General features: G+C 40.9%; 1 protein-coding gene across 1 annotated transcript in view; it reads left to right on the top strand.

The window, feature by feature from the left end:
* The first annotated feature begins 4,692 nt into the window (after positions 1 to 4,692).
* The window catches only part of traf2b (Tnf receptor-associated factor 2b), a 42,611-nt gene continuing 37,729 nt past the window's right edge, over positions 4,693 to 9,574 (top strand). The window contains exons 1-3 of the mRNA XM_048613478.1: positions 4,693 to 4,771; positions 6,326 to 6,404; positions 8,069 to 8,167. The gene's annotated coding sequence lies outside the window, so the exon portion shown is untranslated. The remainder of the gene's footprint in view (positions 4,772 to 6,325; positions 6,405 to 8,068; positions 8,168 to 9,574) is intronic.

Raw genomic sequence — 9,574 nt, 5'->3', positions numbered from 1 at the left:
CTATTAATGGATAAAGAGAACAGATCAACTAGGGTTTAATTTGAATGAGAATCTAAAGTAGTCAGTAATCTAACAGTAACATGCAGCTAAGCAGTGTCTTTGATGTCAGGGTTACAATGGAGAAAGATGAAATATGGACCAAGGTTTTAGTTTAAATAGGCCTGACATTGGTAGATGAGGCAGAACTTGACCACATTAGACTGGGAAGAACTATTAATGGGTAAAGTTTTGGATGAACAGTAGGAGAAGTTGTAAGTATTTGGTAGAATACAAGATCTGTATATATAATTAAAGGGCAAGAGCTTTGTGTGTCATTAAACAACCCTGATTAATAGGGAGCGAGCGACAATGTAAACCTATCAATGAAGGTCTAGAGCTGTCGCAGTCCCGCAGAGTAGGCATGATATAAGGAAAGTGTAAGAAAATGAGAGAAAAAGCTATAAGGAATACTATGGACAACACTAAAGGTTTTACAAATATGTGAACAGAGGGTGAGTGGCTAGAGGCTTTGTGCATGCTTTAAGGACAGATGCTGCTGATACTGTGATTGGAACTTAGGAATTAGAATCCTAAATAGTTACTTTGTAGTAATCACCCACAGTAAAGGTTGTGGGTAAATGCAGAGACAATGAAAAAAAGTGAATTGAGAGCAGAAACTAAACACGTTGAACCAACGTTAGCTTTTTTTTTAAACACGTACAGCCCTTTTATTTTTGCCTGTCTGCGCACGCTTGTTAATTTAGAGAGGCTGAGTTACATGGAGACTCTGATTGCTGCGAGACCACATAGTTTGGAGGGAACACTGACATGGTTCAGATTAGCATCAATACCACAGGTTCAGTTCCCATCCTAGCTGAGTTAGATTTGGGGCCTGTCTCCTTGCCTTGTTTCTGAAAGTAAGCCCATGGCGAACCGTCACTGACAAAAATTGCCAAGAAAAATCGGAAAACAATCCAAGGGCTGTCTTCAGGCAAAGCACAGGTGATGGGGAATAAAGTATGCCTGTGTTAGTGATCTTCCAAAACAACTTTGATTTAGGAGTTGAAAATTGTATGAACAGGAGTATGCCATTCAGCCCGTTAAGCTGCCCTTCATTTAATACGATCACCTCTATCCCCATAACCCTGTATGCCATTTGAAATCTAAATTAAACATCCTCAAAGACTTCACAGCTCTCTGTGAGGGAGAATTCCAAAGATTCACAATAGTGAGTAAAACAATTTCTCCTCATCTCTGACTTAAGTGGCATCCCCTTATTTTACACTGTCCCTCTTGGTTTTAGACTTCCCCTAATCAGATGAAACATCTTACCTGCATTTACCACACGTATTCCTTTAAATTGCTGTAGATGAAGTGCCTGAATGTTTAGAGAAGTATAGTTCTCTCAACAGAGAACTAGTATGGATTTGTAAACTGTTAACTCCTGTTTGCAAAGCTAGTTGAATTTTTTGATTAGTGAGGGAATACCTGTATGTATGAATGTTATTTATTTGAACTCCCAGAGGCATTCTAGAAGTTCCTTATAAGAGACTGTGAACTCAAAATTGAGAGCATGTGCAACTGGAGGTAACTGGTTTGGAGGTAGGAGGCTAATGGAAATGTATTGATTGGCAGGAACAAATTACTGCAGATTTTGGAATCTGTACCGAAAACAAAAATTGCTGGAAATCACAGTGGATCTGGCAGCATCCGTGGAGAGAGAGCAAGTAATGTTTTGTGTCTAGATGGTTCTTCATCAGAGCTGACATGAAGTGTGGAGGGGACAGCATTTATGCAATAGCGTGGCAGTGGACTGCTGGTGGAGAAAGGGTATTGATAGTTCAGATTAAATGATCAGAATGTGAGAATGGCGGAACAATGGTGTGTCCAGTTGCCAAAATGGAAAGAACAGATGGTTCCACGAGTGGGGGAGGGGAGAGAGGACATGGTGACAGAAAATACAAGTAAAGCTAAAAGAAAGGGAAGAAATGGGAGTGAGTTCACAATCCGAAGGTGTTGAATTCAGTATTAATTCCAGAAGGTTATAAAGTGCCTCATCTGAAGATGAGATGTTGCTCGTGAAGTTTGCACTGTGATTTGCTGGAGCAATGCAGCATGCTGAGGAAGACACATGGGCATGCGAGCAAGATGTATGTTAAAGAGTACTGGGCTAATGGTAAGATTCTTGGTAGTGTGGATGAGCAGAAAGATCTCGGTGTCCATGTGCATAGATCACTGAAAGTTGCCACCCAGGTTGATAGCGTTGTTAAGAAGGCGTACAGTATGTTAGGTTTTATTGGTAGAGGGATTGAGTTTCGGAGCCATGAGGTCATGTTGCAGCTGTACAAAACTCTGGTGCGGCCGCACTTGGAGTATTGCGTACAGTTCTGGTCACCGCATTATAGGAAGGATGTGGAAGCATTGGAAAGGGTGCAGAGGAGATTTACCAGGATGTTGCCTGGTATGGAGGGAAGATCTTATGAGGAAAGGCTGAGGGACTTGAGGCTGTTTTCGTTAGAGAGAAGAAGGTTAAGAGGTGACTTGATAGAGACATACAAGATGATCAGAGGATTAGATAGGGTGGACAGTGGGAGCCTTTTTCCTCAGATGGTGATGGCTAGCACGAGGGGACATAGCTTTAAATTGAGGGGTGATAGATATAGGACAGATGTCAGAGGTAGGTTCTTTACTCGGAGAATAGTAAGGGCGTGGAATGCCCTGCCTGCAAAAATAGTAGACTCGCCCACTTTAAGGGCATTTAAATGGTCATTGGATAAACATATGGATGATAATGGAATAGTTTAGGTTAGATGGGCTTCAGATTGGTTTCACAGTTCGGCGCAACATCGAGGGCCGAAGGGCCTGTACTGCGCTGTAATGTTCTATGTTCTATGTTCTATGTTCTATAAAATGACCAGGTACGGAAGGTCAGGGTCATGCTTGTGCATGGACCGGAGGTGTTCTGCAAATGGGTCATCCAGTCTGCGTTTGGTTTCTCCAATGTAGAGTAGGCCACATTGGGTGCAGCAAATTAGAAGGGGTACAGGGGAAATGCTGCTTCACGTGGTGTTGATGGGGTTATAGTTCTCCCTATTTTTCATGGGCCAGGATGTAACATCATCAAAACTGCAATACTGTGCCATCACTCCTGTATTTCAGGAGGCTTGGAAGGTTCTGCCACAATTTTTAACCTTATTCCCCCCTAAGAAGTGTCTCATCTGGACTGGGTGACTGGTGCACTTTGAATACTTCTAAACATTTGAGCACCTCTTTGTTTTTATCTCATTCGTCATTTTATGTCATTTCAGGTATCTAGACCAATCAGAGTCATCCAGCCTAGTTTAAATTTAAACTTGGCAGTTAACTGTCAGTCATCGAATGATTCAGTCATCATCCAATTGGTGCATTCCCCATGGCAACATCTTCAAATCATAGTTCACTTGCCAACCAATAGCATGCTCTTCTCATATAGTAAAAAACTGTTAGCCCCCTTTACATTGATATTTCTTGTGATTGTCCTGATAAGTGAAAGATGAAAAGCTTTGACAAAATATCTTTTTTTCTCAGCAATAGTCAATTTCTGTATTACCAAGTAACTATGTATCTTTAATCTCAATAATTATCCTAATAATATACATTTACCAGAAGTTAGAAATAATCTTCCTTGCTAAATATTCATTTAGTTTCTCGACCATGCCTCTGTCTCCAGCATTAGATTTCTACTTGAGTTTGAAGGACCAACCATGAATGTGAACTGCAATAGACTTCAACGTTAGATAATCTGCTGCTTTTGAAATTACTCTGCAGAGTGTTACTTTGTCACTGTGAAAACAATGCTAGCTCTCATGCCATTCGGTGCTTGTGACTAATTGGAAATCTAAGTGCAGCTAGTTAAATATTACTAATACCTTCCATAATTTTAGGCAATTTAAAACTTTCCATGTCTTAAGTTGGACCAAGTCCTGTTCCCTAAACCTCTGCACTTCCAGTTCTCTTTCCCTCTTTAAGATGCTCTTTTAAAAAGGCTCGGTATCAGACTTTGTTTCATTTGTTTGGATGTATGTTCGTATAGTTCTTGTGAACTTTCTTTGAACATGTTATTATGTCAAAGGCACTGCTGTCATAGGCATTGTTACTAATGCTGGTGCTTCATTTTGTGCGTGTGTGAACTTCCATCAACTTGAATGTTTAATAAGATGATCAGATATAAAGCTGATTGCAAGTCGTTTTGATCATGAACTGATGATGCTTTGCTGTCTTGGTTACTGAATAGTGACGAATGCTTTACGTAAAAATGCACACAATATGCCTGTATTTACATTGTGAGAGTGTACGTAAAGCATTTTACTGAAGCAAATATTGAACTCATATAATGTTTGGTAATTGACCAAGCACAAATTGCCATGTTTATACAAGCTGTCGGCTCTCAAAATTGCTGTTCTGTTGAAGGAACAAAACATTGAAAGCACTGACTTCAGTAATGTGCAGATTGAAAGTTGATGTTATTAGAAAGCACAGATGACTAATCCTGTCTAAATGTTCCTATAGTATCCAAAGTCACAGTGTATTACTGTCAGGCAGTATTAAAGCAGCCAAGTCATGTGAAGTCCTCATCAACAATTTGTACTTAAGTTGCTGCTTAAGTAAATCCTGAAGCAGACTCAGAAGGCGATGTTAGGTGGATGGTCTATTTTGAAGAGGAGGTTATTTATGTGAATGGAGTGGGTTTTGAGAAGCACAAGTATTCATGAATGATATAACGAAAGGAAGTGTGGAAAGGGCTATGTGTAGGGTGGGCATTCGTCTGGTTTTACTGTATTTTTGTTGTGGGTGGTGTGAGGATATTTTTTACCGAGGGGAGGTGGTGTGATGTCTCTTGGGTATGTTTGTCTTTGGGACGGGTTATTTTAAATTTTTGGTCAGGGTGCTTCTATGCATTGAGAGAGTGCGTGATAATTTGGGAGCTGTCCTGTGGTTTGTCTAACTGCATCTGTCAGTGAGTTACGTCCCTCGTATTTTTTTTTCTTTCCTTTGCACATATCCATACTTGCACGTAAAAGCCATTGGCTGTTAACTGAACATAGAATCTTTTGAAAATAATCTTGAACTCAGCCAACACTCTGCAGCATTTATGCTGTCTCACCAAGTTCTGTTCCTCCATTACCCTTATGTTCACTGATCTAAATTTGTTCATCCCTGTTCCCAAATTCCTTGCTGGTCTCACCCCTCCCTGTCTCTCCACTCGGGAATCATTGCAACCCATGGTACCACTAGCTTATAGAACTCTGTGGTCCCTTTAAAATTTACCTATGCTCAGTTTAAAGAGAATATTGTTTGTATATGACTTTGTCCCTGTGTACCACGTTCTTTACGTTATGGCTGATCATTTTATAGGGAATATTGCCTACTGCCATAGAGTCATACATCATGGAAACAGACCCTTCGGTCCAACTTGTCCGTACTGACCATGTTACCAAACTAAATTTCTCTCTGTGCATCTCCAACTCTGGGCACTTGCGCATTTTTATTTTTCATTGTTCCACTGTTGGCGGTTGTACTGATACTGTTTTTTAAAATTTCTTTTTCTTTATTCATCTACGGGATGAGGGCATTGCTGGCTAGGCCAGCATTTATTGGCCTCTCCTAATTGTTAATAGTCAATTACATTGCTGTGGTCTGGGGTCAACATGTAGGCCAGAGCAGGCAATGACAGCAAATTTCCTTCCCAAAAGGACATTAATGTGTTCTTATTTTCACAACAATTGGCAATGGTTTTGTGATGGCCATTAAGCTAGTTTTTTAACTCCAGATTTATTTAAGTTTAAATTTCACTGCCTGCCTTGGGGATTTCAAACCTTCGTGCCCAGAACATTAGTCTGGGGTTCTGGATTGCCAGATCTGTGACATTGCGACTTCACGATGATAAACTCTGAACTCCCTCCCGAAACCCTACCCCTGTGATCAATCTTTCGATCACCAGTCCTAATTTTTCAAGGTGGCTCTATCGAATTAAGTTTGATAGGATGCGTGCAAAGTCCTTAGGGACATTTAGCTGAAAGGTGCTATACAGATGCTGGTTGAAGACTGGCCTTGTACCACATTCTCAGGAGTAATATTAGGCTCTCACATGTTCTGCTGCACTTCCTAAAGTGCCAGAGTAACACCTTGCATAAAGACACCTTCTACTCTCCCGAACAACTGCTGATGCCTTGTGAAGAATCGGTGAGGATATAAAAGAGCTACCCAGTAGGAACCAGAATATCCAGGAGAAGGGGACTTATGATGCGGAGAAGGAATCCCGATGCTGCTTTCTTGAGTTTGTTGATTTGTGTGTTTTCTTTTCCAGTACTGGCCCACAGAAATGTGCAGCCTGCATCCAAGAGGACATTTACGAAGAACCTTTGTCTCTTCTAGATGCCAGCTCAGTAAGTAAGATTTGAATGCTGCAAACAATGGACATTTTAAGAAATTGCTAGAACAGCCCAAGTTAATGAGCAACATCCTGCGTGAATATTCTGGTCTGCCTCAGAGACTGAGTCTCCAAAACACTGGACTGGGTAATGGAGATTGTGGTGCGATAGTAAGAGATTGAGAGGAGAAGCTCATTAGGCTCATATGTCAACATTATTCCTTCAATGCATTTTTCATAACCCTGAACCTCAAATTTATTCTGCTCTGAAAACTGATCAGTTTTTTGTAAAACAGTTCCTCACATAGTTCGTCATCTAGAATTTTCTGTTTTGTAACTATCAATGTAGAGCAAACTAGCTGTACATAATGTAGGTTGGTGACATAATTTAGGACTATTCTCTCCTCAGTTCAGGAATATATCTGCCTCTGTAATTGCCTACATTCCTTACAGTGCCTTGTCCTCAAGCTCCACTTTACTCTGATTCTGACAGACTATTCCTACTCCGACCACTCAATCATCCACAACTCTATTAGCTGCTGTGTCTCCAGTTGCCTCGGTTCATATTTTGAAATGCTGTCCTTTCTACATCTTCACCTCTATTTACTCTTCTAGGATCCTCATCTTTGCCTAAGTTATTGATTTTTAATCTTGATTTTTCTTCTTTTGGTTCCATGTTCATTTTCCCAACTGGAGCCATCTGAGCATCTTAGGACATTGCTTCCACATTAAAGCCTCTAAGGATATAGGTGTTATCTGGAGAAAGTAGCCAAGAGAATGTGGATAGGAGCGAGAGTTACATCTGCTTCTGGGCAGTGTTTGAATGAGGATAGAGAGGTTTGACATGAGGTTTTTCTTGTTGCTCGTGTTGACCATGGAATGGGTTGAATCAGAAGGCTTATATCCCCAATGTCCCATGCAAGCGTTGCTTTACTCAGGAGAAGGGTTGACTGGAGAGCAGCAACTGTTTTTTGACATAAGGGAAGGTTACTGTCTGACATTGAAATAGAGTACTGGTGGGTAAAGGCCTGTTATTGAGTTGAGCAGTGTGGGGGAATGGTTAGAAACATCAGTTTTGAAGTAGAGCAAGTTAATTGGACTTTCCTAGTATATTGGCGTCAAGCTGAGTAACAGCAGCAACAATTTGTAAACTTGGAAATTCTGCTGTATCTGTAGTTGTTGAGATACATTGTTCAGGCCCTCCTGTCCAATCCATCTGGAGAACTGTTTGACTGTGCCAGGAATTCCCATGTGTTCTGGATGCTGTTTGCTGGTCTACCTTGATTCTTTTTCCACAACTGGGAGCCTGAAATTTGGGAATTTTTATATAGTATATCCAATAAAAAATTCAGAAGAGTGATTAAAATCTACAACTTATTACAACATGAAATAATTAGTGTGAATACCTACTTCCCAAGTGCTAGATCAATACTAGCAAAAAGGATTAGAAAGAAACGCTAATCATTAAGTGATATTGGATGGGAGGACACTAATGCAGAAGATAAGCATTCTTTATATGTATGTTTGTAGTTATGTCTGCATAATACTCTGTTTGAAAAAAAAATCAAGTGGTGCCTTTTAATCTTTAAGCCATTTCAATAGCCTTGACCCAGCTCACTGGATAAAGTGACCTGTACAAGTTCCACAACTCCCCATTGTAATCTTTTTTTCTTCCTTTAGGCTTTCCCAGACAATGCGGCTCGCAGGGAAGTGGAAAATCTACCTGCAGTTTGTAACAATGAGAGCTGCACCTGGAAGGGCACTGTTAAAGAGTATGAGGTGAGAAGAAAGATTTAACATAAAGGCGAGAAATCTAAAAAGAAAATTAAAGGAAAGTGTTTTATTGGTTTTGTTTTGTAAACCTTGTTCCGAGCTGGTGGGGAATTGGAATATCAGGCAGAGTTTCTCCTGTTCATTATGATTTCATTTATTGTTGTCCGATGTACCTAACCACAGTCGAAAGATTTGCTTTGTGAGCAGTATAGGCAGATCACAGCAAACAAGTACATTCAGATCGTTGGGTGCTTAGACAGAGCGAGGCATACAAGGTTACGGCTGCACAGGAGGTGCATGAAGCAAGATCATTGAATTTGAAGTTCAGACATCCATTCATCAGTCTAATAACAGTGGGGAAGAATCTGTTCTTGAACCTGTTGGTGCGTGTTCATACTTCTGTATCTTCTGACTGACGGAAGAGGTTGTAGGAGATCGTTACTGGGCTGCAATGGGTCTTTGATGATGTTGGCCGCTTTTCCACAGCAGTGGGCCGTGTAAATAAGTCCATGCTTGGAAGGTTGGCTTCTGTGATGGTCTGGGCTGTGCACTCCACCTTCTGTAGTTTCTTACGGTCCTGGGCAGAGCATTTGCCATACTAGGCCGTTATGTACCTGGACAGTATGTGTTCAATGGTGCATCTGTAGAAGTTGGTGAGGGACCTTATGGACATGCCAAATTTCCTGAGGCGCCTGAGGAAGAAGAGGTGTTGTTGTGCTTTTTTGACCGTTGCATCTATGTGGGAGGTACAGGACATAGTGTTGGTTATTGTCACTCCTAGGAACTTGACACTCTCAACCCTCTCCACCTCAGCTCTATTGATGGAGATAGGAGCTTGTCATCCTCCTTCCTTCCTGAGGTCAATGATCAGCTTTTTTCATTATTATCTACTGCTGGTTCAGTTGGTGAGTATGGACTTGGGCTATGGTTAGGATTGGGGTAACATTGTACTTCCTTTTCCTCTTCCATGAATCACTTACTGTGCAACACTAAGGAAATGTCCCTCCCATTCCAGAAATGTCTCACCTCTGGACATTTACATCAGGAGAATCTTTTTTTTAAAAAAAGCTGCAAAATTTAAGGGAAGTTGGAAAGTAGTAACGTGTGTTGCTTCCAGTACATGTAAGTCTGCCACATTGCAAACCTGACTGACCATCTGAAATTGGTTATCCGTGTAAATCTTCACACACATAGAACATAGAACATAGAACATTACAGCGCAGTACAGGCCCTTCGGCCCTTGATGTTGCGGCGACCTGTGAAACCAATCTGAAGCCCATCTAACCTAAACTATTCCATTATCATCCATATGTTTATCCAATGACCATTTAAATGCCCTTAAAGTGGGCGAGTCTACTATTTTTGCAGGCAGGGCATTCCACACCCTTACTACTCTCTGAGTAAAGAACCTAC

This window comes from Rhincodon typus, chromosome 28 (assembly GCF_021869965.1).
Source record: "Rhincodon typus isolate 14 chromosome 28, sRhiTyp1.1, whole genome shotgun sequence".
In the NCBI taxonomy this organism is placed as follows: domain Eukaryota; kingdom Metazoa; phylum Chordata; class Chondrichthyes; order Orectolobiformes; family Rhincodontidae; genus Rhincodon; species Rhincodon typus.
Note: the sequence above shows the minus strand (reverse complement) of the source record. Positions and strands in the feature narration are given on the sequence as shown.